Raw genomic sequence first — 27,943 nt, 5'->3', positions numbered from 1 at the left:
TCTCTGGGGAGTTGGCTCTTTTCATAGAGAATCCAGAAAAGACTGGAGCCCTTGCAGAAAACAATTTTGAATTCTCTGTCACATGCTGGATAAGGGCTAGGTTTTGATAACTGTCTAGAAATGTGGATAGCAAATAGTATTGTTTGGTTTAAAATTTTTTCCTTCTCAAGCACTATCATAAGTGATACTATTTCCAAATTTCTATATATTATCATCACCTCAGTTGAAAGTAACCTGGTGATATCTAGAATAGGTACTCTTATTCTAGAAATGTAGGGGAAAAACCTGAGTCACCAAAACGGTGAGTCGACTACAGACACAAAACAAATGATTGAAAAGCAGACTGGCACTGGAATCAAATTTCCCAATTCCTGGTCCTTTACACTTTCTTTTTGACAGTGTAGTCTCTTTCTAGATTATTTTTTGAGCACAAATTATAATATAGGGACTTCCTGTTTTGTGAATGTAACTTACCGTAAGGTTTAATCATTGGATCAAAAAAATAATTATTTACAATCTTGCCCTAGAATGGTATTGCTAAAGTTCAAAATTTTTAGGATTGGGATTGTCTGTACTAGAACTCCGCTGTCCTATTTATACATGCTTTCATTTGCTCCAGTGATCTCCCTCCTAATTTTTATGTCCCTGTTTACTTTATATAGTTTCTTCCAGCAGACACCTCTGGGTGTGGGGCTTTGGGCTGGAGACGGAGACCTGTATGCAACACACCACAGTGGTTGGTAAGTATTCGCTAAAGGTGAAGTTCAGGACATGCACAGAACACCTTCTCAGAGCACTGGCGGGAACAGTGCCCCGGGGGGCCAGATCGCTAGATTGCACCATCGCAACAAAGGAGCAAACCAGAGAAAATAAAGCTGAACACAAGTATAGAACCTACAGAGGGAATGGGGTGAATCAGAATATAGCAGGGGGATCACCTTGCTGAGAGTCTGATCATGCAAGTCATAAAGGTAATAGGGATGGTTTGGAGAGTTTTTATTATTTTTCTCACTGTCTTGCACAGATTTGGAATGCTAAAAAAAATTAGGAGAAAATAATAGAAAATACTAATTTTGGTCTGCTGCCCGGTGTCGTGAGACCTAACAAACATTCAAGAAGGAAGATTTTGCTGTGTTATAAAGAAGAAACCCATTTTAGGAGCTACTAAGAAATTAGCCCTGTGGATGTGTCCACATATGTAAGAGACGGACACATCTTGATCAATGTCTGTCTTCTCCAACAGACTATAAGCTCCATGGAGCAGGGCCAAGGACAATCTGTATGTATTTGGGCATCAATCCCCTCATACACAGTAAACCCCCATTGTTGAATCAATGAATTGAATGAATGAATGATAAATGTGTCTAGAAAGATATACATAATTAAATCACCCAGGTAATTTTTATTTTCTCTGTGATAGTCTCTGAATTTTTCTCTTTATAATAAATAGTTGTCATTTTCTCAAAGCATTAATTAAAAGATTTATTTCAAAAAGAAGAGATAGAAATGTATATGATACTTTAGGCCCAAAAGAGAAAACACTTCTTGTCAGATAGCCCAAACTCTCAGGGAGCCATTTGCACAAAGGTCTTCTACACATAGTATCTCTGAAGGAAAAAGAGAGAGAGAGAGAGAGAGAGACAAAGAGAGAGACCACTTGGCCAGAAGGTCAAGACAACAACCCAACCTTTATCTCAAGTGGCCCATCCCTTATTGGAGGGGAGACTCCAATCTGGAACTTTATAGCCTATCACTAGGAGGTCCTCCTGGGTTGAACTGTTAGGTCCTCCTGCAAGCCCAATGGGAAGTTGCACTAGTCAGGGTTCTCCAGAGAAACAGAACCAGGAAGATGTGTGTATAAAAGAGATTTATTATAAGTAATTGGTTCCCATGATCATGGAGGCTGGCAAGTCCCAAGAACTGAACAGTGAGTTAACAAGCCGGAGACCCAGAAGAGCCAATGGTTTAGTTCCAGTGTGAGTCGAAAGGCCTAAGAACCAGGAGAGCTAATGGTGTAGTTCGAGTTCGAAGGCAGGAAAAAAAGCCAGTGCCCCAGTCTGAAGGCAGTCAGGCAGGAAGGATTTCCTTGTAATCTTGGGAGGGTCGGCCTTTTTGTTCTGTTAGGGCCTTCGACTGATTCGGCGAGGCCCACCCACATTATGGAGAGCAATCTACTTTACTCCGTCTACCAATTTAAAAGTTAATCTCATCCACACACACACTCACAGACACACAGAATAATTTTTCACCTAATATGTGAGCACCCTGCGGCCTGGTCAAGTTGACACATAAAACTAACCATCATAAGAGTCATTTCAAAGGCTGAGGCCTCCGTTTTGACCCATGCTGCTCAGTAAAGGTGTTTCAAAAGGCTTGAGAGACTATCTTTCTTCTTTCCCCATATTGCTCAAGGTTCCTAATTGCAAGCAACAGAAATCAAATATGGTTAACTCATGCAAAAATGCATCTGTTGAAAGGATATCAAGTCACTGACAACATGGGTAGGCGGGCTTATGAAACATGATTTTAAAATAGCAGACATCCCGCAGGAGGCACAGCAGGAGGAACCAAGCTTGCCAGGGCTCTGCCACTGCCAAATTACACACGCACCCCAACCATTGGACACTGAAGCCACACAGCTGCCAAAATTCCATCTTATCATTTATCTGTCTCTCCGTCACTCATTCAAGGCTGAAGTCCTTGGTGGGAGTGTCTGATTAGCCCAAGCAGGTCATGTGCCTTCATCCTGATGCCAGAGGGATGGGAGAAGAAACAGCTTGCCATCCTGGCTTTCTTAGTGGGAGTTGGGGGTCTACCTTCCATCTCTACTACCACCATGGGGGATTCCCCACAACATGGATGTGAGAATTCAGATGCTGGGAATCCAAAAAGTGGCAACTGTGTTCTGCAGCCCTGTTATAATTAGCTAGTCACATGATTGGTCAGCATTTAGAAGAAAGTAGACTCAAGGCAAACAAGCCAATTAGTAAGCTTGGCCCGGGGAATTATAATCAGAAGCAGGAAGCAACATCTAAGAAAAGGCAGTTTGCTAGCTTGTAGATGGCCTCAGTGTTTGAGTCCCAAGCAGAAATTTTGGAAAGAGTCCCTTAATCAATTAGCCTCCTGAAAAGTACGTAGTGCACATTGGTTATGCACCTGCTGTGGTGTGTACAAAAGACCAACCCTTGCAAAATAAGGAGGTCTTAGTCTCCACCCCTTCAAGTGGAGGATATACTTACATACCAATTTTACTTAGCAGGAGAGAAGGAAGAAACTGTCAGAAGCTGGCTCCTTGCTCTGTCCGGGGTCTGTTTCCCATCATCTCTCATACTGTCTGGGCTTTCGCTCTCCCTGTGCCCACAGGTCCCATGCCAGGGATCAACGCTAGGACACAGAATAAGCTGAGTTCGGATGGAGACAGTCACTACACTAAGAGGTCTCTCTCTAAGGGAAAGACTCTTCACCGGTTTAGAAACCAGATCCTTTCTGGAAGTCTGATGAAAGCCACAGTCTTTCCTCCAGAAAAATTCATGTCTTCACTAAACACCAAACATTTCATTAAAAGCTTTAGAAACTTTACAAGCTTCCTGAAACTCAAAGGAATTTAAGAAACCCAGATCAAGAACTTATAAAGTTAAGAGAAAAAAAAAAGGCTTCATGAATATTTCTTCCTTCCTTTACCTTTTGGGTAGAGCAGAAAACGTGGAGGAAAGGGCATCTTTCTGCAGGGCACCTCTGACTCAATTACCTTCTACCAGACAGGAGTCCTTAGCAATCAGGTTCACTAACAACTCTGTGGAATTTCCTTCTCCCCCTTTATCAGTCCTCCAAGACAGTCATTCACTTCTTTGCTGTCCTACAGTTTTAAACTGTTTAATGGTTCCAAACATTGAAAGGTCAGTAATGCATTTCAATAGAGTAGACTGTCTAGTTTATTAGAATAGAATAGCTTTGAAACAAATAATTTCCTTTCAAAGACCACAATCTTCCTCATTGCCCAGGCTCAGTACCTCAGAAGCATTCTGGATTCTATCTCCAGGCCTTCACTCTCTAATTCAGCTACTTAGCAGGCTCTATTAATTCTTTCTGTACAATATTTCTAGAGTCTAGCCTTTAATTTCCATTTTTCCCCTGGGGCGCTTGTTCAGGCCTCTGTAATCTCATACCCAGACTATTACAATAAACTTTTTTTTTCAATTAATTTAATTAATTTATTTATTTTGGGCTGCGTTGGGTCTTCATTGCTGGACTTTCTCTAGTTGCAGCGAGCGGGGGCAACTCTTCCTTGCAGTGTGCGGGTTTTCTCAATGTGGTGGCTTCTCTTGTTGCGGAGCAGGGGCTCTAGGCGCATGGGCTTCAGTAGTTGTGGCACGTGGGCTCAGTAGTTGTGGCTGGTGGGCTCTAGAGCACAGGCTCAGTAGTTGTGGCGCACGGGCTTAGTTGTTCTGCGGCATGTGGGATCTTCCCGGACCAGGGTTTGAACCCATGTCCCCTGCATTGGCAGGCAGATTCTTAACCACTGCACCACCAGGAAAGTCCTAGACTATTACAATAAACTTTTAACTATAGTGTCTCCATTTTCATCTTCCTCTAACCCTCCTTAATATACAATAAATACAATATATAAGATTAATTTTTCTTGAAATATCAATTTCGTCCAATAGATGCCTCCATTAAAACCTTCTATGTTTCCACTGCCTACAGATAAAGTTATAACTCTGCAGTGCAACCCTGTGATGGGTTTTTACTGAGTCAGTTCAGCTAATCTGGGACTACATTTCCCCAATTCCCTTCCCCGAAGGGTCCCAGGTTAGGGTTGCCCACAAGAGAAGTTTGCATGATATTTGGAAGGAGGAGTGGAGGCAGCCATTTTTTATGGTCTGAAGGTTGAAATAGGCCCCGTTGTGGTAGCTCACATTGGATCTCCTGGCTATTGGCCTGCTGCCCCAGCTGCTGCCAAACCTCATCTTTCAGCTTCTCCCAAGTACAAGGCCAGGTGTACCTGCAGCTCTGAAGCACAGGGCTTCAGTTCTGCAGGCCACCAATGTCACTGAGCATGAGGTGGTAAGAGACAAACGAGGGTCCAGTTTGTTCATGAGGGTTTCATTTTCACTTGTGGGTTCCCATTTGCTCTTGCCCTTCCCCTATATCCTATTGATCTTTTCCTCCTGACTGCCAGCCTCTGATCTATGGGGAAATTCAGGCCCAATTTCATGATAGGCAACAGCCTTGCATAGATCTGTCCACCAGCTTCCACAATTGCCTGAGGTCACCAGAAGCTAGGAGAGAGGCAAGGAACAGAGTCTCCCTCACAGCTCTCAGAAGGAACCAACCCTGCAGACACCTCGATTTTGAACTTCTAGCCTCCAGAACTGAGAGACCATACATTTATGCTGTTTAAGCCACCCAGTTTGTGATACTTTGTTACAGAAGCCCCAGGAAACAAATACAATCCCCTGAGTCGTCTTTCCCAACCAGCTGGCCCTTCATATTGCTAGTGTTCTCCCAGGGCCCTGTGCCCCGGACTTCTGGAAAGGAAAAAGAACTGACAGTTTTTGAAGGTACTGGACTCTGTATCAGATGCTTTGCTTTCCTCATCCCAGTCAATCCTCAGACAGCCCCTAGGAGGTATTTGTTAACTATCCTCATTTTAGAAATGAGCACACAGAGACATAGAAACGTTAAATACTTGCCCAGGGTAAGTGACGGAGGTGAAATTCAAACCCGTGTCTAACTCCAAAGCCAAAGCTCTTTCCACAATTGCATCCTTCCTTGCTTTCCGTTAAAGAGCAGATAATTCAACCTTCCAAATCTTCCTGTCCTCTCATGTTTCTCACCTGCTCCATGTTTCCCAAAAGAGATCGTCAGACTTGCAAGAAGAAACTGAGAGGCAGGGTATTCACTTATAAAAGCTCAACCTCTACTTTCTGGTACCTAGGCCCCATACACTTTCCTCTCTTGTAGAAATATTCAAGGAAATCTCAGCTAATTAGACTGAAAGTAGAGAAGATCAGGAAGAAATTGAAAAAAAACTAGGATTTACAGGATATCTTTAAAGTTGCAACTGTATGACTTTCAAGTGTAAATGAAATACAAAGTATGCCAACAAAATGCTGCTTGGGAGAGAACCCTTGGGGGATCTGCTGTAATGAATATACGGGTATGTTTTGAAATTAGCTTTCCATTGTCTATAGTAAATCCCCCATGTGAGCTTGGAAGTGGTTGCTTTCTAATTCATGAAAAGATTTTCCCTCTATTGTTTTGCTTACCCTGTTGGGAGGATGAGTTCTAAGAACTCTAAGAACTGCATCTTTGGCCTCTTACCTTCTGGCTTACATTTGGGCCCACCAACATTTGGGGTATTTATTACTCCAGATTCCTCAACACTGGGCCCAGACTTGAAAGTAAATGCTTTCCTCCATCTAAGGCCAGAGATGCTTTCTGGAAGCCCCACTCCTACAGTTACGTTCCTGGCCTGGTTCCTTTAGTTGTTGCCTCCTGTTGCCTCTCTGGCTTAGCAGTGGTGACAGCTTCCTGTTATTGCTAAACTAGGGTCTTCCTCACCCTCTACTGGTTCCTTTAGCTCTGCCTACCCCTTTGCAAATAGTCCCTTCATGAGCTCTCAAGGGTACCATTGCTTTTCTGCTAGGACCCTGATGGAAATGCTACTATATGTCCGGTATCTAACATTTTGGAAAAGAGTAGATACTCAACAAACATTTGTTGGGGGGAATAAAAAGAGGGTAGATGGGGAATAGGTTTTGCTTCAGCTTCAAAGGGAGAATAATTCTACTTTCCCTTCACTATCTTCCCAGCAATGCTTACCCTCCACTACTTTTTTAAATTTTTGACTCTTCAGCCTTTGGTTTATGCTCTTGTCCCCAAGAGTCCTCAGGAACAGAGAACTGAGGGGACAATGGCTTAGCCACAGTTACCCATCACCACCCCAAAAAGAACTAGAACTGGAAACTTGGAACATCCACGTACCTAGTTCCCTAAGCCAGTGTTTGGATTCTGCCTAAAATGTTAGTGGAAAAACGTGACACGAGTGGTTGGTGAGATGGGAGAAGTCTGTGTATGAAAGTCAGCGAACCGATAAATTAGCAGTACATCCCATCTGGCACGACGGGCCACAACAGAGGATAAACTGGGCTTGTGCAAGGAAATTCTGGATTCATACACACTGTGCCAGAGAGTTTCTCATTTGGCATTTTAACATGCTGACGAGCTACGCTGAAAGGCTGTCTCATTTTCTGGGCCCATAATGAAATGATAAAGGAGAGGTCAGCTGCCCTGGACCCTTCTTTAGGAAAAGCCACAAATGCTGAACTGGTACATCTGGATGGGGAAAGGTGACCGAACATTAGGACATATCAAGTTTGTTACCAGGGATTGGAACTAATTGGCAGTGAAAAACCAAAAGGACCATGTTCAGCTGGAGCTTCTGGTCCTTATATGTGAGAGACAGGGGGATGCTGGCACAAATAGAAATAGAAATTTTGACCTTCATTTCTCTTTATCCTAACGTTTTTTACGAAAGCTTATGTCAACCTCCTTGTATTAAAGCAGGAACATTTTCTGTGGCTTTCAGAAGAAAATCTCTGTGACTTTCAACCCCCTCATATTTTTTTGGGGGGGAGGGAGTTTGGTTTCACTTGCTGCAAGTCTTTGTTGAACATCAAGAACATTCTAGGCCTTCCAGATAGATCAGCATCCCTGGAGATGACAGGTCAGAGAAGAGGACTACCTTTGGCTTATCAGACACCTGGAGCAGGTCCATGTTGGGGACAGCAGTCAGCTGGGAAGGAGCTGAGCCTGAGTCTGAGTTCTGGCTCTGCCACGGTTAACTAACCATGTGACCTTCACCTCTCCCTGTCTCGGTCCCCACATGACTCTAGTGGAGATAATCCCTACATCACAGCATTGTTGGGAGGATTAAATTAGGCAGCACGTGCCAGTACCTAGAATAGTCCCTGGTCCTTAGTAGGCCCTCAGTAAGCAGTGCCTGTTAGGGTCGCTGGCCGCCCAGCATCCCGGCATTGGTTGACCACAAAGACCATGGCGAGGGTGCAGGATGAAATAAATCACTTTTGTTTTCCCTGTCCTGACAAAAGAAGTCCCCTGGCTCTTGCTGGGTATAAAGCAGCCAAAACAGAAAGAGCCCTAAGAGCCCCCTTTGTCCCGACAGAGGCCCCGTTTGTCGGACACAAATGCTGCTCTGGCAGTCCCGGCGCCTGTGCCACTGTTACAAATCTGTTTGGGTTGGAGTACCCCCAGTTCACTGCTGTGATGCGTCCAAAGCTCCCAGGCTGGCCAGGCACAGCTGCGAATTCATTCAGAGTGGCCCTGCCCACGGGGCTCTGGTCGCTGCAGGCTTTAAATTCTGAGAATCAGCAATTCATTTTGATGACCTCGCTCCTCTCTGGGTCGATGTGGCCCAGGGGCTCTGGCCTGCCAGTGGGTCAGATGACTTGTGGAGAGACTTCCTGGGTTCCAGGAGCAAGCATTCTTGGCGCTGGAAGTGACGGGACCTGGCAGAATTCCTTGTCGGTGGTTGGTCTTGGCGCCTGTGTGTAGTACATGGCGGCTGGGGAAAAGCCACTGCTTTTGCTTTGTACGTTGTTAAAGAGAAACAAAGGGGCACTTTGAACAAAATTTGATAGAGGAATTCACTACGAACAGTTCCTCATTCTGCTCAGATGAACTGCAAACCTGAAAACAAGGATACTGGAAGCTAACTTCTCAGGCGGAGCCTGCCAACACAGACCCAGGAACTGGTGTGTGGATGGGGAGTCCACGTGGGCTTCACAATCGCGCCCATGTTTCCAGGGCAATTACCATTTCAACTGTCCTCCTTGGAGAGGGGTGAACGATCGGCACACTCAGAGCCATGAATCTACAGACCTTCACTCCAAGCGAGCTCACGAGCTGTCTTTTTTAATATATATTTTTTTAATATGTCTTTTCATTTTTTTAAAAAAATTAATTAATTAATTTTATTTATTTTTGGCTGTGTTGGGTCTTCGCTTCTGTGCGAGGGCTTTCCCTAGTTGCGGCAAGCGGGGGCCACTCTTCATCGCCGTGCGCGGGCCTCTCACTATCACGGCCTCTCTTGTTGCGGAGCACAGGCTCCAGACGCGCAGGCTCAGTAATCGTGGCTCACGGGTCTAGTTGCTCCGCGGCATGTGGGATCCTCCCAGACCAGGGCTCGAACCCGTGTCCCCTGCATTGGCAGGCAGACTCTCAACCACTGTGCCACCAGGGAAGCCCTGTCTTTTCATTTTTAATTGTGGTAAAATACATATAATGTACAATTTACCCTCTTAACCATTTTAAGTGTACAGTTCAGTCGTGTTTAGCACATTCCCATTGTTGTGCAGCCGATCTCCAGAACTCTTTTCATCTTGCAAAACTGAAACTCTATACCCATTAAATAATAACTCTTCTTCCCTGCTTCCCCCAGCCCCTGACAACCAACATTCTACTCTCTGTCTCTATGAATTTGACTATTCTAGACATCTCATGTAAGTGGCATCATACAGTATTTGTCTTTTTTGTGACTGGTTTACTTCACTTAGCCTAATGTGCTCAAGGTTCATCCAGGTTGTAGACTGTGTCTGAATTTCCTTCCTTTCTAAGGCTGAGTGATATGACAAGTTGTCTTTTTTAATTGCAGTTCTATTAGGGATCCTTTCAATATGAAGGAGAGCAAGGTTGGCTGGGGAAGATCCTTTAGGGTTTGAAGGTGCATCAAGCTTACAGAGATTGACTCTTGAATGGCTATATTGCCATCACCCATATTCAATATCCGCTGTCGAGGGCTGCCAGTCAGGCAGTCAATGCATCTTTTTTTTTTTGTTTTAACATCTTTATTGGAGTATAATTGCTTTCCAATGGTGTGTTAGTTTCTGCTTTATAACAAAGTGAATCAGTTATACATATACATATGTCCCCATATCTCTTCCCTCTTGCATCTCCCTCCCTCCCACTGTCCCTATCCCACCCCTCTAGGTGGTCACAAAGCACAGAGCTGATCTCCCTGTGCTATGCAGCTGCTTCCCACTAGCTATCTATTTGGTAGATATCTATCTACATTTGGTAGTGTATATATGTCCATGCCACTCTCTTACTTTGTCCCAGCTTACCCTTCCCACTCCCCGTGTCCTCAAGTCCATTCTCTAGTAGGTCTGCATCTTTATTCCCATCTTGCCCCTAGCCAGGACATGGAAGCAACCTATTCATCAACAGATGAATGATTAAAGAAGATGTGGCACATATATACAATGGAATATTACTCAGCCATAAAAAGGAACGAAACTGAGTTATTTGTAGTGAGGTGGATTGACCTAGAGACTGTCATACAGAGTGAAGTAAGTCAGAAAGAGAAAAACAAATACCGTATGCTAACACATATGTGTGGAGTCAATGCATCTTGATTACTGAAGGTGTAGAGAGCCTTGGGTCATGCCTGGCCCTCTGTACTGAGTTCTGGGGAAGACCAGGTCCTGCTTTCCAGGGGAGAGGGAAGCCCAACCACAACACAGTTCTGACATTTATTAGTGGTGAGATCCTTGACGAGTCACTTCACCACTGTGAACTTGGTATCTCCAGGATCAAATGAAGATGACATTAATGAACTCTCCTTAGGTTGGATGGGGATTAGATGAAAGAATATATATGAAAGCACCAAGCATGGTACTGGGCCAGTTTTCAACAAATGGACATTAAATAGTAATACAAAGCAAATTAAAGATGAGATTTCTCCCCTCATCAAGCAGAGAACACAGAGAGACCAGTGGCTCTTGAACTTTTTTGAGTTAGGGACCACTTTAAGGGTCATATCCATGAATACACAATTTAACAGTGAATTTTCAGGGAATTCTTGAATCTTGTGATACCCATGCATGGATTTTGGGCACAAGATCAGGGATCTGGGATCTAGATAGCAGAAGAGAAAACATTCATAGACAATGCAGACCATATTTTGCACAGTGTGAAGAAATAAAAAGCAGTTTAGCGCCGTTTAGTGCTAAAGAGATACTAATAGAGATGGTTAAAGAGTCAGGTGGATCCAATCAGGAGCACTCCTTCACAGATATTCAGAGATTTCCCAGAAACTCAGAACTTCCTTTTCATTCTACGGTGAATGGTTAGCCAGCCTTAAAAAGTGGTCTTTCACTCACCACCCTTTGAAAGCACTTATCCTCTCGGTAGCTACACAATGTAACTACTTCTTGGTGTTCGTCCTGTGGCTTGGTGGATTCACTTGCCAGTGCTACCTTTATGCCTACTTCCTCATGTTGCATGCTTTGGAGAGCCGGTCTGGGACTGAGGGCCTCTCCCAAGGCCCCACAAACACAACTCTTTTGATGAGATTGTGAGTGAAAAATCACTCTTGCGATTATTTTAGACTTTCAGATACACCACTGTCCCATGAGGTTCTCAACTGATTTAAGGTCACTCCATATGTGTTTCTATGGTTGCTTGGTGGACAGACATGGCCTTGTGTTTCAAGGGGATCTGTTTTTAAGGGCTCAGATGGCTTAGCTCTAAAATCCAGCTACCATCCTCTGCCTCACAGAGTTGTCTGTCTAAAATTGGGGACCAGGGTAAAAATGCAAGAAACCATCAGTCTTCTGCCTGCCTGCCACCCTGGACCATTCTCAGGGCATGGGCATCTTGTAAGCAGTTATACAAGTGTTAGCTGTCATTTCAAGCCCACTTCCATTGGCACCGTTTCAACTGCTGTTATAGATACCATTTCTGCACCCTCCCCTCTATGGCCTAGTGTGAGTGTTCTACTAAATTTCAGTATCCTTGTAATAATTGCTGCTTCAAGTTAAGCATTAAAGATTTATATGGTAACAAAAAGCCTCTTGTCTAAGCAGGTAGGGGAAAAACATATAGGGAGTCTAATCTTCTAATTGCCTAGGAACTGGCAGGTTACTTGGCTCTCCAATTAGAGAGCCTTTGATTTAAGTCAAGTAGCAAATCTATTAAATCTGATACTTTAGAATGGTCTGAGTAGCCATACTGTTATAAACTACTTTAAAATGGCAGTAATCGAAAGAATCCAGGATAAGATAAGAAACAAGCCTACTCACACGGCCAGAACAAATAACACAACTGGCTCAAAATATGTTAACCTTCCAAATCCAAAACCATGGAAAAGATAGCATCAATCTAAAGGATTCCTACTCTCTTGCTTCCAATAATGTTAATTCCAGCAAAGCCAATTCTTCTCAGTGGCAACAAAAATGTCTGGCTCTGTGTTTTGCTTGATTTTGTTTTTAAACCAGCACTTTCCCCCTAATTATAAGATGTATTCATGCTTCATGAAGAAAGCTTGGGGAACAACACAGCAAAGTAAATGTTACTTAAGATCTCACTTGCCAGCAATGGCCACTTTAAGTATTTTAAAATATGTCTTTCCTTTCTTTTACATTTACATAGATAATTCTACAAAAATTATGCACTGATACATACACAAGGTCTTTTGGTCTACTCATCTATTTATTTCATTTAGCAACAAATTATAAATATATTCCCATATCAATAGATATTCTCTTTAATATATTGCCTAATGGCTACATCCAGCTCCACCATTTGAATGTACTATAATCCCCTCTAGTTAGACGTTAAGGGCGTTACAATGTTTTTCTGTCATAAGTAAGGTTTTGATGGACATCTTTATATGAATATCTTTAACTTCATCTCTGATTGTTCTTAGGACAACCTCTTAGAAGTTTACTTCCTATCATTAACATATACACATACTTCTAATCTTAGGCAATCTTCAAGTTCTTCCTTTGGTTGTATGTATTCAGGAGTAATTTCACCGCCAAACAATAACACAAATGTGGATGCAGAACAAAAGAAACAAATATGCCTGCCGCAGACCCAGAAACAGATCAAAAATTAAAGCTGTTTGTTAAGGAAACCTGTAAAGGCTAGACTAGAGATGAGCTATTTCCTGAAAAGCCAAATAGAGAAAATGATCTATCTGCTGATGCTGATGGGGAGATTCAAGAAGAGTAACCAAAACACAATTTCAAATTGAATTTCCAACACATCCAAAAGCAAGTGCCATGGAGGAAGGTAACACAGTTGGGAAAGGCACAGGTACGTGGTACAAGAGCAATGCATTATTTCCACTGAGTAATATATAAAATTGCAGCAATATGTGTTGATTAAATTGTCAAAGATAAAATGGCTGGTGATGTGAGAGTCACATCTGTGTTTTTGTTGGTTTCTTTATACGCAAGTTAAGCATGCATACATTTAAAGAGTGAAATCGTTTTAAAAGGCTTATTACAGAAAACAGCAGTAGTCACGCCCATCTTCTCTCATTTTTTTCCTGGTCAGAGGCAACCACTTTCTTATTTTTTAGCTTTCTCTCTTGCCATTAACCTCCATATCCCTAATAGCTTATTTATATAGTTTTTTAACCTAATATTTAGGTTAAATATTTTAATTAAAATATTAATATTTAATTTTAAAAAAAGGCTTCATGAATATTTCTTTCTTCCTTTACCTTTTGGATAGAGCAGAAAACGTTATTAAATCAGATTATTGAGGTTACTTCCTCCTTTTTTTTTTTTTAGATAAAAATCATTATACTTTGTCTTTCCACTATGGAAGATGAGAATTTAGCTCTCTTTCACTCCATCAATACACTCACACTTTGAACAGACTTGTGGTTGCTAAGGGGGCGGGGGTCAGGGGAGGGATGGAGTGGGAGGCTGGGGTCAGCAGATGGAAGCTATTATATATAGAATGGATAAAAAACAAGGTCCTACTGTAGAGCACAGGGAACTATATCAATATCCTATGATACGGACTTCCCTGGTGGCCCAGGGGTTAAGAATCCGCCTGCCAATGCAGGGGACATGGGTTCGAGCCCTGGTCTGGGAAGATCCCACATGCTGCGGAGCAACTAAGCCCTTGCACAACTGTTGAGCCTGCGTTCTAGAGCCCGCGTGCCACAACTACTGAGCCCGCGAGCCACAACTACTGAAGCCCGTGTGCCTAGAGCCCATGCACCTCAACGAAGTGTAGCCCCCACTCGCTGCAACTAGAGAAAGCCCACATGCAGCAACAAAGACCCAACGCAGCCAAAAATAAATAAATAAATAAATTTATTTATTTTTTAAAAATATCCTATGATAAACGATAATGGAAAACAATATTTTAAAAAAGAATGTGTATATATATATATATACACACACACATATAGGTATGTAAAACTGAACTGATATGCTGTATAGCAGAAATTAGCACAACACTGCAAATCAACTATACTTCAATTAAAAAAAGATGTAAAAAACATAACACTTGGGGCTTCCCTGGTGGCGCAGTGGTTGAGAATCTGCCTGCCAATGCAGGGGACGCGGGTTCGAGCCCTGGTCTGGGAGGATCCCACATGCCACGGAGCAACTAAGCCCGTGCGCCACAACTACTGAGCCTGTGCGTCTGGAGCCTGTGCTCCGCAACAAGAGAGGCCGCGATAGTGAGAGGCCCGCGCACCGCGATGAAGAGTGGCCCCCGCTTGCCACAACTAGAGAAAGCCCTCGCACAGAAACGAAGACCCAACACAGCCATAAATAAAATAAATAAATAAAATTAAAAAAAAAAAAAACATAACACTCATACATCTTCTCAGTATATTATCTATCAGTCTATTTATGTGTGTGTGTGTGTGTAACTTTGGTTAGATCAATAATGAGTGATTGCATTATTATAATAATAATATTATTCCGTGATTATTTTCTGCACAATTTTGTTTTCCCAAGAGTTAATCATTATTTTCTTTGCTTAGTTTTGTATGTACTTACTATTGAGTCAACCTCAACCTGTCCACCAATTTCATCAAGAATTGTCTACAGACATTCAGCTGTCTGAATCAAGACATTCAGATGCATCGACTCTTATGTCATTTTCATCTGGAAGCTCTCTCTCCTGGAAACCCCGGCTGCTCCAACCCATGTGGTTTTCCCCATGCCTCACACAGGTGCCTCACCCTCGTCCAGAAGGAGGCTCTTCATGTTAGATCTCCTGTTCCCTAAAATCATGTCATCCTTTTTCTTGATTTATTCTGCCAGGAGATTTTCAACAAAGAGTGCTTGGAAATTAAACATTCTGTGAGCCCAAAAATGTTTTTATGCTACCCTCTGGTTTGAGATTTGACTAGATATAGAGTCCCACTCTAGAAATAACTTTCCCTCAGAATTTTGATGGCTTCAATCCATCAATAGATTTCAGAATTCTTATTGAGAAACTAAGCCATTTAGATTTCCAATCCTATGTAGCTTGGTTTTCCTCTCTGGAAGCCTATGGTCTCTTCCCTTGAAGTAGTCTGAAAATTAATGATGACGTACCTTAATGTGGGATTATTTTCACCCATTGTTCTAGGCACTTCATTCTGTGAAATTTTCTTGAATTAATGATGATTTCATTCCCTCTATTTTTCTAGTCTTATCTTTTCTCTCTTTTCCCTCACTCCTGCCTTTTTGTTCTACTTTCTGAGTATTTTTCAACTTTATCTTCCAACCCCTCTAGTGAGTTTTCCATTTCACCAATAGTGTTTTTAATTTTCAAAAGCTCTCTTTTATTTCCTTGATTTTTTTTATAGCATCCTCTTCTTGTTTCATGGATGCCTTCTTTGAAAATATTAATTATAGTTTTAAGTGTTTTCTCATCCGGTCTCTCTCCAATTTATTTTTTTGCTATTTGTTTGTTTTGGTCTCCATCTTTATTTTTAAAAGCTTACCTCAATTGTCTAGTAATCCTTGGTTGTCTGCTCATATTTAAGAGCAAAGCTTTAAGCTCTGCTTATAAGCTCTGAGCTCATGGATGGGGCTTATTGGATATGCGCTTCAGTGTAAGAAGATCTGGCTGGGCCATTACCTTAGGGAAACTCTAGTATTAATATCTTTATGTGTTTTCTCTTGAGTTGATGAAATTTCCCAGAAAAGGGTTATCTGCTCTCCTGACTGTCTGTTAATATTCTAGAAGCTTAGTGAGGGAAGAGAGCTGGGATTCAGTCCCCTTTCTCTACAGGATCTCCACTGTCAACTGTGCCTGGTATTTCCCCCTCTTTTATCCTCTCTAGAAAATAACACTCATCTTCTTCCAGAATGGGTAAAGAATAGTCCCTGGAAGTGAGAGTGGCATGGACATATACTACCAAATGTAAAATAGATAGCTAGTGGGAAGCAGCCACATGGCACAGGGAGATCAGCTCGGTGCTTTGTGTCCACCTAGAGGGGTGGGATAGGGAGGGTGGGAGGGAGACGCAAGAGGGAAGAGAAGTGGGAATATATGTATACGTATAGCTGATTCACTTTGTTATACAGCAGAAACTAACACACCATTGGAAAGCAATTATACTCCAATAAAGATGTTAAAAAAAAACAAATAGTCCCTGGGCTACACAGGCAAGAGAAGATGTTTAGAAAGCAAATTACCTCTTTAAAGGACTTTTAATCAATATTCATGTTTCTAGCCTCACCTTCAAACCCAATTCCATAAATACGTGTATCATGGATTCCTGAGCCTTTGACTGTCCTCTAAAACATTGAGCTGCTTTTCTGCTCTCCCCACCATTGGCCTAGGATTCTGCCACCTTGGGTCAGCCAAGTTGGTCAACAGTCATCCAAATGCTTACAAGCTTCCAAAATTTGTTGCTGTTATCTTTTCATTTCTGTTGGGGTTGTGTCATGTAAAAAATACTGTCATTGTATTGGGATTTCAAAGGGAAAAACAGAGATGCATGTAATCCTAGAAGCAGAGAACACTTTTAAGGAAGAGAAATCACAATAGGAACAACAATTATCACGAAAATTCAAAGGGCAATAAACTGAGGGGAGGGTAAGGTTATGAACAAAGATGCTCCAAGCTTAGCTCTTTCTCCTAAAGAGTGAAGCAGAATGCAACTGAATCACAGAGGAAGAGGGAACACCTCATGATAAGTAATTAGATTTGGAGGAAACTTTATTACATTGGGTGATTTTATCTGCCCCAACCAATAAAAACAGCTACAATTTTCAGATCTGAATTCTGTCTGGTATTGGTCTAGATAACTCACCTACATTAACTCATGTGATCTTCATGATGTTATTATCCTCATTTTCCAAATGAGGAAAATAATGCACAAGAAGGTATATTTGCACATCTAAGATTATAGAGATAAAGAGAAAATAAGGATTTGAGCTCCAGTCATTCTGACACTAAACTTACGTCCTGGGGCCATATACAAAATGTGACACTCATAGGCTATCTTTCTAATATTATACTTAAAATGGACCAGCCATCCATATTTTCCCCACAGTTCCTCACCACCTCACTCCCACTAACACTTAGACTCATGTGTTTCATATTTCTTATTTTCCTTGTTGGACTATTTGCTTTCTTTCCTTTGTTGGGAGGCTGGTTTAATTCCTTTAACTTCTCATTCTTCAATTAGTCGAGATCCATTTCTCACACAGGATGATCAGGGTGTGGTTCTCACTGATGTTTGTAGATAATGTAACTCGATCCAAATACTATTTTATGGTTTATCTGGAGAAATTTCGCAGTTTATAAGGGGGGAAAAAGCGACTTTACCAAATATAATGGATTAATAGCCAAGGACAAGAAATGATTTCTTTTGTGTACAATTTATAACACAGAAAATGTGTTTTTGTCTCTGACTAGTTTCTGGTCCCTGCTGGGATGAACCAGAAATTAAGTTCATTGGCACTCTGGTCTTACACTTTTTCTTCAACTCTTCTTTGAGGTTTTATTTTGCTACTCAGGCCTTCTTGCTATGCTAATTCCTCTTCCCAGAATTAACACTTTAAGATAGTAATATTCTACAGTGGGTGTGGTCCAGTATAAGATCAATGAACCAATGTTGCCCCCCCCCCCTTTCAGAATGTCACCACTGACTCTTCGCAATGGCCCTAGGCACCCTTGGGCACCATGCCAGACCTAGAGTGGGGAGAAGGAAGAACACAAATATGGGAAGAAAAGATAAAGAGAGACAGAAGAAGGGAAGGCAAGAAGAAATGGAGGAAGGAAGAGGAACTGAATGAAACAAGGGTGCCCCTGGCTAAGCATGACTAACCTGGTGATGCGGAGAAGCTCCCAGGGTCATCTGGGGCTCCACGTCTGACTCTGCCCTGGGGACTGGGCAGACCATCCCAGGTCCAAAGGACAGGAGTCTTCACGTTTCGTTTTGGCCATATATGGTTTCCTCAGTTCTTCTCTCGTTGATTTTAACCCATTCTGCCTGCCTTTTCACTTCAAAACTCAGTACAGTTGTCTCTCGATATCCATGGGGGATTGGTTCCAGGACCCCCTCAGATATGAAAATCCACAGATGCTCACGTCCCCTGTAGCATCAAATGGCATCGTACAATGAATACAGTCAGCCCTCTGTATCCGAGGTTCCACAGTCAAGGATACAGAGGGGCAACTGTAATTACATCAGAGTCTGGGCAGGATATAGCCCTTCAATGTGATTGGTACAGCTCACAGAGTGTTTTTAATATTACATTTGGATGCCTTTAGACAGACCTGCCCTTTTCAATGCCTGGGGCTCCCCCGCCTTGTTACAGCCTCCACTTCTCTTAGAGCTTAAGTGGCCTGCTTGGCTTTTGAATGCCTGTTGAGCATGTGACACCTGCCTGATACCCTGTGTGCCCTCCTAAGTGCTGTTTCCTTTGTCCATATTCTTCATCCACCACCAAATAGTGAAGCGGCTGAAGAGGAAGGAACTCTCGGTAAAGGTGTCTCCCTGCGGCTCTGTTCATCAGAGAGGTAACAGGAACTAGATGTGTATTATATTAGCTGCCATTTATTGAGATCCTGATATGTGCCAGGCCCTGCCCTAAACACTTTACATGTGATAACTCATTTAATCCTAAAACACATTAGGTGGGGATAGATGAGGAAACCGAGGCACAGAATCGTCAGCTTGGCCAGATTCACCACATGCAAAACCCAGGACTCCAACCCCTTCTGACTTCAAGCCTCTGTGCTCAATCATCACAGCCAAGGTCACTTGCTGCCATCAGCCATGGACCTCTACGGAGTTTATTAAACTGGGAAAGTCGAGGCCTCTGGATTCCAAACTCTATTCACTCAGTTCCTTAACTCATTTCCTCCCTGAATGAGGGAGCATATCAGGCAAACCATTTATGGGGTTCTGTCTCTAAAATGGGAAGAAAGGACCACGTGTATCCATTTATCACCCAGGGGAGCCTCTTTTGGTTTTTTATGCATTTCTTCACCAAGAACCAGTCAGGATTGCAACGCTCCTAAAGAAAGGTCAGGAAAAAACACTAAGCAAAATTGAAGAACATACCTTTCAGAGCAAAGCAGTAGCTTAATTTATAAAGGCCTGGGACACGTTCCTGGGTTTTTTTCAAGGAGGTCTTTGAGCGTTGCAGGAATGTAACACACCAGGCATAAGCCATTTTCTTAGAGAGTCCAGAAGTTTGCAAGACAAAACATTTGGAATTGCTTTTGAAGGCCAGGTATTTAAAGTCCCCAACATAATGACTTATTAATAAAGCTCTCCGCTGCTCATATGTGAATGTTATTAACAAATCCGATTTAATCAGTCAATATAATCTGATTAACTGGAATAAAAGAGGCATCTAGATCCCCAGTAATTCGCTGAACTTGCACGACACCAGGGGATATCTATGCTGCAAACCCAAATAAAAGTATTTTTGAATGTGTGTGTGAGCTGTCTGATCCAGGCCCAACACCATTCCCAGGGGGCTGTTGGCTTCTAGATTCATCCATACTCAACAGCAGCCTCACCAGGGGCCCTGTGTGATCCAGCCAACTCCTGCTGGCAGGATAGCTCCCGTCCCTCTGCCCTCCCCATTCTGAAGTCACAAACCTGTGTGATCTCCTCCGGACCCCCTGAAGCCGTGATAGGGGCTGGGCAGTGGAGCTGGAAGCAACCTTTGTTGGAGCCACAGGGACAGAGAAGCAGGGGTCGCCCCCTGGGGCCGCCCCCTGGGGCCTTCCTGCAGCCAGAGCAGGTCAGGACACCTGTTCCTGCGTCCAGAGCTTGGGGCCTGAGGATCACCTTGTTCACGGTTGGTCTCCACAGTCTCCTGGGGGATTCAAGCACATGGCAGCTTCCGTCTTCTCAACCCCAAGTTTAGGCAATCGCTGGTGGAAAAAATGGTGAGAATCAAGTAAAAAGGCCCCATTAACATTATTTCAAGACTCCCCAAATCCAAGGCTCTGATCCACTTTTCCAGTTGTATTTGCCATAATCCCTTGTTTTTCCTTTCACGTTGCAACCAGCCCTGAGCTCACTTTTCATGTGTCCATTGCGCCTCTGTTTCTGTTTCTGCCAGACCCAAAATGTCCTCTTCCTTACGCTCAGGACTGGGTGGAGTAAGCGGGGAGGGGGCTGTATGTACCACTCTTTCCCCAGCCCCCTCTCCTTTGGTCCTTCTACAAAAGTCAGGCCAAATCTCACCTTTGGGGCTCATTCTCAGACGACTTGACCTGTAGGAATTTTTGTTCCTAAACTCTGATGCTACTTCAGTGAGTCATTTATTTAACTTGCAGTGAGGCTATTTACACTCTGACCTCAGAGCTAAGGAAACAGATAAAGAAAGCATGGTTCTTGCCCTCAGTGGGCTTCCAATCTAGTGGGGAAACTTACTGACTCGGACCTGGTGATATCACAGCATGGAGGTGCTGAACTAGTCATGTGAACAAAGTTGTTGGAGAGCTTCCCAGGGACGGGAGGAAGATCTCTGGCAACCGTCAGCATTCAGCATGAAATCCATCATGGGGATGACAATGGTTACCCAGGGCATAGCTTCCTGGTGGATTCAGCCACGTTCTGCTTTTACTTACATACACTTCAGCAAACAGTTCACAATATTTTATTTTGATTTTTTTAATAAAAATTTATTTATTTTTATTTATTTACTTTTGGCTGTGTTGGGTCTTCGTTGCTGCGCACAGGCTTTCTCTAGTTGCAGTGAGCGGGGGCTACTCTTTGTTGCGGTGCATGGGCTTCTCATTGCAGTGGCTCCTCTTTGTTGAGGAGCATGGGCTCTAGGCACACAGGCTTCAATGGTTGTGGCACGTGGGCTCAGTAGTTGTGGCTTGCAAGCTCTAGAGCTCAGGCTCAGTAACTGGAGCACGGGTTTATTTGTTCTGCGGCATGTGGCATCTTCCCAATGCTCAAACCCGTGTCCCCTGCATTGGCAGGCAGATTCTTAAACACTGCACCACCAGGAAAGCCCTGGATTTTTTAAAATCTTGCCGTAAATGACCCTCCTCTTTTCCTCTTGCTTCTGATTTAGAAGCTCTTGGTCCTACACATATCACTGGTCACTTGCATGTGCCTTGCTGGCACTCCAATTTAGGATGTTAACAGCCATTGAGAGTTAACAGTTACATTCCCAAACATCACCATCCTGTGGCCACAGGAAGATGGAACAGGGACCGGCCAGGCTGCCGCCATTCAGAGGGGGAGTTCAAGCATGCCTGCAGTCACCCACTGCCCTCCTTCCCCCTCCACATCCACTCCCGGACCATTGCTGGTAACCATAAAATCAAATTCCTGGCTTGGAGGAGTGGCTTCTTAAAAGCAGATCTGCAAACAAATTAGGAGGAGGACATATTTCGCAATTCATAGGCTCTGCATCTCGGGATGTGGTGTTTCTCTGGAGGGCAGGTTTGGGGTGAGCTACAAAGCAGTCACCCGTTTCGAAAGTTCTGGTCTTGAAAAAGGTTGCAGGAAGGCTGCTCTCAGAGGCCCCCCAGGTTTTCCAGGATGGAGTGGCCACCTTTTGTTTGAATAAGGCTGCTTGGAAAAACACCACGGATTTTCAGATGTGTCCCTGAAGCCCCTTGCGCCTGGCAGACCTGCTGTTAGCGCTGAGGGCGCTGACCGTACCTTCGGAAATCATGAAGAACACTTTGGCCAATGGTGCCAGCAGGGGAGGGAGAAGGACAGGTCTGAGTCTGTTTGCCTCAATGAATGTTAGTAACTGTCGCCGAGGGGACCTTGAATTGCACCCGGGCGACCAAGCATGAAGAGAAGAATGGACCCCAGGCTCTGTCGAGGGGCTTGACCTGCCCTCGGACGCTTGATAGGCAAGGATAATACCCCGTCGTTGTGTTCCCCGTCGGCACTGTCCTGGTCTGGTTTAAATAGCCTGGGCAATCCAGACTGTCTTACATCTGGGACTGGTCAAGTTTCTTTGTTACGAGTCATTTCCCCTGCTCACATAAATGGAAAAAACTGATCAGACGCCTGCCTGTTTGGTCATCTCTGCCCCTTGTCACACAAGGTGATGGGCACATGGCTTTGTCAGGCTGCGAATTTATTGGCTTAACTACTGATGGACAAGGAAAATAGCCAACATCTTCACTCGTCACGGTCATGACACAAGTAACCCATACGTTCATCCTGCTTTTCAAATGATGTGCTGTGAGATAGAGATATTAATTGTTTGATGGGGAAATTGAGACTCAGCGCATTTACATTCACTAGCAGGAGAGAGTGGAGAGAGGTTTTGTAATCTTAAAACATAAGGTTTGTGTTTCCAGCCTTGAGTAAAAATAACTAGTGAAGGTAAAATACAAATCCGATTACATGCTCTTATCTAACAGAGAATGGTAGGAAGAGTCATGTCCATCATTAGAATTCCAACATTCTTTTGATTAAATAACATTTGACAAGGTCCTATAGCATATACTGTGCAGACTCTAAAATTGTAGGGCCTGATGAACTAACAAATCTCTCTCTCTCTCCCTCTGTCTGTCTCTGACTGTCTGTCTGTTTGCCTCTCTCCTTCCCTTCCTTCCCTCCTCTTCCTCCTTCTTCTCTCTGTCTCTCTCTGTCTCTGCCTCTGTCTCTCTGTCTCTGTCTCTCTCTCTCTCTCTCTGTCTCTCTCTCTCTCCCTGTCTCTTTCTCTCTCTCTTTCCCCGTCTCTCAGAAGCCAGCTACCAGACATATTCAGGAGACCTCCAGCCTGTGAGGACTCATTCTTCTCCTGAGGCCTCATGCCCTGAATATCAGACCAAGAAGGGTCAGCGTTTATTTGTCTTGGGCTGCTTCATTTGTGCAGGCTGTTTCCCTGAGGTAACCCAAAGCAGCTCTTAAGAAGCGCAGGGGGCAGGCGGGATGGGGTCAAGCTCTGGGCCTCCTTGTCTGAACTCTGGCTCCTGGGGAGAAGGCCCTCATTTGTGTGAAGGCCTCCACAGGCCCCAACCATGGATTGTTTATTTACATTCAAGGAACAAATATTGAAAAATGAAAACCAAAACCAGCAGGAATTTAGACAGCGAAGTTCTGGGTGGTAAGGCAGAATCTGTGATGATTTCACAAGCAGGATTGCAGAGAGGATTCCATCCTAATACTGAATATCTTTGAGAACGAACACTCCCTTTTCTCAATGCCGTGTTGTTTCCTCAGCACTTGGATTCCAGGCCCCCGTTCTTTCCTGCTGAGGCTCTATCTTGCTTCCAGTTATTGGGTGCTTCCTAGATGCTATTCTTTGTACCAGATGCTTTACATTCTCCCCTCATTTAATTATCACAATCCAATGAGGCAGGTGCCATGACTATGCCTATTTTACAAACAAGGAAACTGATACTGAGAGAGGTCAAGTCATTTGCTCAAGGTCATAGAGCAAGTGAATACAGACCCTGGAGTCCAGCTCACGTCCATTTGAGTTCACAGCCATGCCACTAACCACTGAGCTTCACTGCCTCCCCATGAGACCACTGCTTCCTGGCTTCTTCTTTATTTTCTTTTTTTAAGTTGTTCTTTTGCTTCTAAATTGATTGCATTTGGAAACAGCATGATGTATAAACCCGTATCCTTCCACTTTTATTTTTAAAGAGCTCGCTATAGTATTCAGGGTTTTTCAACCTCGGCGCTATTGACATTTGGGGCTGGATAATCCTTAGCTGGGGGGCTGTATGGTATATTGCAGGAGGTTTAGCAGCACCCCAGGCCTCTATTTATTACATGCCAGTAGCTAGCACCCATCCTGCCAAGTTGTGACAATCAAAAATGTCTGCAGATAGTGCCACATGTTCCAGAGAGGGGGCAAAATCACCCCCCAGTTGACAACCACTGGGCTAGCGTTATACCCAGCAGCTATTTAAAAGGGGCAATGGATTTCAAGTTCTCCTTTCTCACCGTTCCCGTCGGCTTACTCCAGAAAGTATTTTCAACCTTCCCTTATGATAGAGTATCCAGGCAGTAAGGTCACGTTCAACTAACCCTCAAGAAAGGAGCCCAGGGACTTCCCTGGCAGTCCAGTGGTTAAGACTCTGCACTTCCACTGCAGGGGGCACAGGTTCGATCCCTGGTTGGGGAACTAAGATCCCGCATGCCATTCGGTGCAGCCAAAAAGAAAAAAAAAGAAAGAAAGAAGCCCAAAGACTATTTGAGGAGGAAAAATTCTATGACTTTGGTGGTAGGACAGCTGGGAAACAGGTCTGTGACCAGCAACAAGACAGCCAGTGGGGCAGCCGGCAGAGGACCTGGCAGTGAGAAACAGACCACCAGCCATTCTCTTTGGCATCAACATCCACTGCATCTTTTGAGACCCATCACACCGCTTCACTATTTGATTGCTTGGGAGTCTCTAAATTCTAGACTCTAAAACATGTGTTGTTTGTGGTTGTCATTGTCACAAGTCCCAGGACCCTTAGGATTGTGGCGCAGATGGTTAGATTTATGAAACGACAGAAGAGATAGAAAGTATTGTGAAAGTGCTCATGTTAATCCTGCTGCAATTCACCCTAATCGAGAGACCTGTCATCGCCCTAAATAACAGGATTAATACAACTTTTGGAGAGTGTCTGAATAGGGGTTGTATTCCCCTATTCCTCAGGGAAACTTTTGGAAAAGACCATATAGAGGCTTTATCTGAGTGCAGGTTCCTCCAAAAAAATAGACCCTGAAAAAGGAGTTGGATGCCAGTGGTTTGTTCGGGAGGTGATCCCAGGAAGCATGGTAAATAGGAAAAGCAAGGCAGCGAAGGGAAGAAAGCCAAGAAAAGGTGCTTTAACAAATGGGTTACCTCAACGGGCAACTGAGGCTCCATCCCCCTGGGGTCCTCTGAGGGACTGTGTATAACACACCTTAGGATTGTGCCCCAAGGATTAGAAAGCTGGAGTATCCATCTACCAACTGTCATCCCTCATTGATTTACATCTCCTGGGGACATGAACTCCAGGGCACTTGTGGACATGCCAAACTCCTGGGGGGAGAAAATGCCCTCAGTCAGAGAAAAGCAGGCAGTTGAGTTGCATCAGTTACCAATGGCTGAGTAACAAATTACCCCAAAACTGACTGGCTTAAAACAGCACATATTTGTAAAGTTTCTGTGGGCTGGGAATCCAGGTGCAGCTGAGCTGGGGGTTCTGCTTGGGGTCCCTCATAAGGGTGCAACCAAAGTTACAGCTGGATCCCACTGCTGGACATATACCCTGAGAAAACCATAATTCAAAAAGAGTCATGTACCACAATGTTCATTGCAGCTCTATTTACAATAGCCAGGACATGGAAGCAACCTACATGTCCATCCACAGATGAATGGATAAAGAAGATGTGGCACATATATACAATGGAATATTACTCAGCCATGAAAAGAAACGAAATTGAGTTATTTGTAGTGAGGTGGGTGGACCTAGAGACTGTCATACAGAGTGAAGTAAGTCAGAAAGAGAAAAACAAATACCGTATGCTAACACATATATATGGAATCTAAGGGGGGGAAGAAAAGGTTCTGAAGAACCTAGGGGCAGGACAGGAATAAAGACACAGACGTAGAGAATGGACTTGAGGACACGGGGAGGGGGAAGGGTAAGCTGGGACGAAGTAAGAGAGTGGCATGGATATATATACACTACCAAATGTAAAATAGATAGCTAGTGGGAAGCAGCCGCATAGCACAGGGAGATCAGCTCGGTGCTTTGTGACCACATAGAGGGGTGGGATAGGGAGGATGGGAGGGAGGGAGACGCAAGAGGGAAGAGATATGGGGATATATGTATACATATAGCTGGTTCACTTTGTTATACAGCAGCAACTAACACAACATTGTAAAGCAATTAAACTCCAATAAAGATGTTAAAAAATAAAAACAGTTACAGCTGGGTTGCAGGCATCTCAAGATTCGACTTGGGGAAAAGATAACTTCAGGCTTGCTCAGGTGGCTGTTGGCAGAATTCAGTTCCTCACAGGCTGATGGGCTAAGGGTCTCAGTTCCTTGCTGGCTGTTGATCAGAAGGCCTACTTGTCACATGGTCCCTCCATTGGGTAGCTCAAAACATGGCAGCTGGCTTTCCTCAAAGAGAGCAAGAGAAGGCAAGCATGACCAAGGTCAAAGCTTCATAACCTAACCTCAGAAGTAACATCCATCACTTTTGTTGGATTCTAGTCATTAGAAGTGAGTTGCTCAGTCCACCCCATGCTCAAGGAGTGGGGGTTATAACTAGGCATGTAACTAGGAGACCCCCGCAGGGAGCTATTTCAGAGGGTGCCCATCTCAGGAGCGGATGAGAATTGCCCACCAAAGCTGTCCGTGACCTCCGGGCTGAGACAAAGGAATGTGACCGGGGCACTTGCATCCACCCTATGGATATAACTTCATGTTGTTACATTCTCCCTGGTTAATGGGAAACATTCTAGTTGTCTTCAAACTGAGAGGCCCTGGGACACAACTTATTTTTTAATTGAAGTAGAGTTGATTTACAATATTATGTTAGTTTCAGGTGTACAGCATAGTGATTCGGTATTTTTGTAGATTATACTCCATTATAGGTTATTACAAGATAATGGGTATAATTCCCTGTGCTATACAGTGTATCCTTGTTGCTTATCCGTTTTAGATATAGTAGTTTGTATCTGTTAATCCCATTTAAAAGGTAAGTATTACTATAAATGGGGACATTTCATGTACTTGGTGCAGACCGACAAATCCGAAACTGACTTGAACCATGTGACCGGCACTGTGCTAAGTTCCAGAGACACAGAGTTAAATCCTCAGGGAGGCTACTGTCTGCAGGGGCAGGAGGCGGAGGGGTGTAAACCTAGGGCTGCAGAACAGGACCACACATGCTGTGCTAGACAGAGAAGCATCAAGGTAGCCACATGGGCATCTAATTGCAGCTGGGTGGGGAGAGGTGATGGGGATGACCTGGGAGGTGGCATGAGGAGGGGGTGACATGCAAATCTTCCCGCTGTTACGGGACACTGCTGCCTCCCCTTCCCTATAAGATGATCCTTGTAGGATCACCAATATCCCTACCATGTGCCTTCATATGCTTAGTCTTTCATGAAGATTTAGTCTCAGGCACTTTCCAGGGGGGCCATGCTTTCGGAGGGATGCTCTGCCCAGGCCCTGAAGAAAACCAGGAATAAAGGTGAAGAAAAAGCAAGAAGGAAGAGAACGGCAGAACCAACACCACAAACACATCAGGTGACAAGCAATTCCCCCTCCTCCTGCCAATTATGGCCCCAAAGCAGCCGCCTGACCCCCTAGCCAGATCATCCCCACCTCTCCACTCTGCACTGCGAGTGCCCAGGTACTAATCGAATCTACACCTGCCCACTGATAACATTCAAACCACAAGAGCCTCCAGAGCAAACAACTCCCTACTGTGAGAGCATTTTTCTTTCCCCCTTTATTTAAGAAAGACCTTATCTTGAGGTTAAATCCATTATCCTGGACATTGGAATGAAGTCCAACACGTGATGAATAACCCTGTTGCCTAATCTCCACCTCTTAACCATTCAGACTAAAAGGAAGGAGGCCCCAGAGGTAAAAGGGGAGGGAAATTGAGTCACAGAAATTAATGGCAGCCCTCTACAAGTGTGCCTCTTTGGACAAAGCCACATCTGATTTTCTCAACACCTGTTCCCTCTTCATTAATTTTCATTCCTTTGATC

At 43.9% G+C, this 27,943-nt stretch overlaps 1 long non-coding RNA gene across 1 annotated transcript; it reads right to left on the bottom strand.

Moving 5' to 3' along the window:
- Nucleotides 1-416: 416 nt before the first annotated feature.
- LOC309615776 lies at nucleotides 417-27,503 on the bottom strand. Its single transcript, XR_014237072.1, has 2 exons — nucleotides 19,895-27,503; nucleotides 417-4,492 (listed from the first exon to the last, which is right to left on the bottom strand). It is a non-coding gene; the product is annotated as an uncharacterized lncRNA (long non-coding RNA).
- Between the last annotated feature and the right edge of the window lie 440 nt (nucleotides 27,504-27,943).

Source organism: Balaenoptera borealis (genome assembly GCF_965194805.1).
Source record: "Balaenoptera borealis genome assembly, chromosome: 18".
NCBI classification, from domain to species: domain Eukaryota; kingdom Metazoa; phylum Chordata; class Mammalia; order Artiodactyla; family Balaenopteridae; genus Balaenoptera; species Balaenoptera borealis.
The sequence above is the reverse complement of the archived record's forward strand: the minus strand, read 5'-3'. Positions and strand labels throughout refer to the sequence as shown.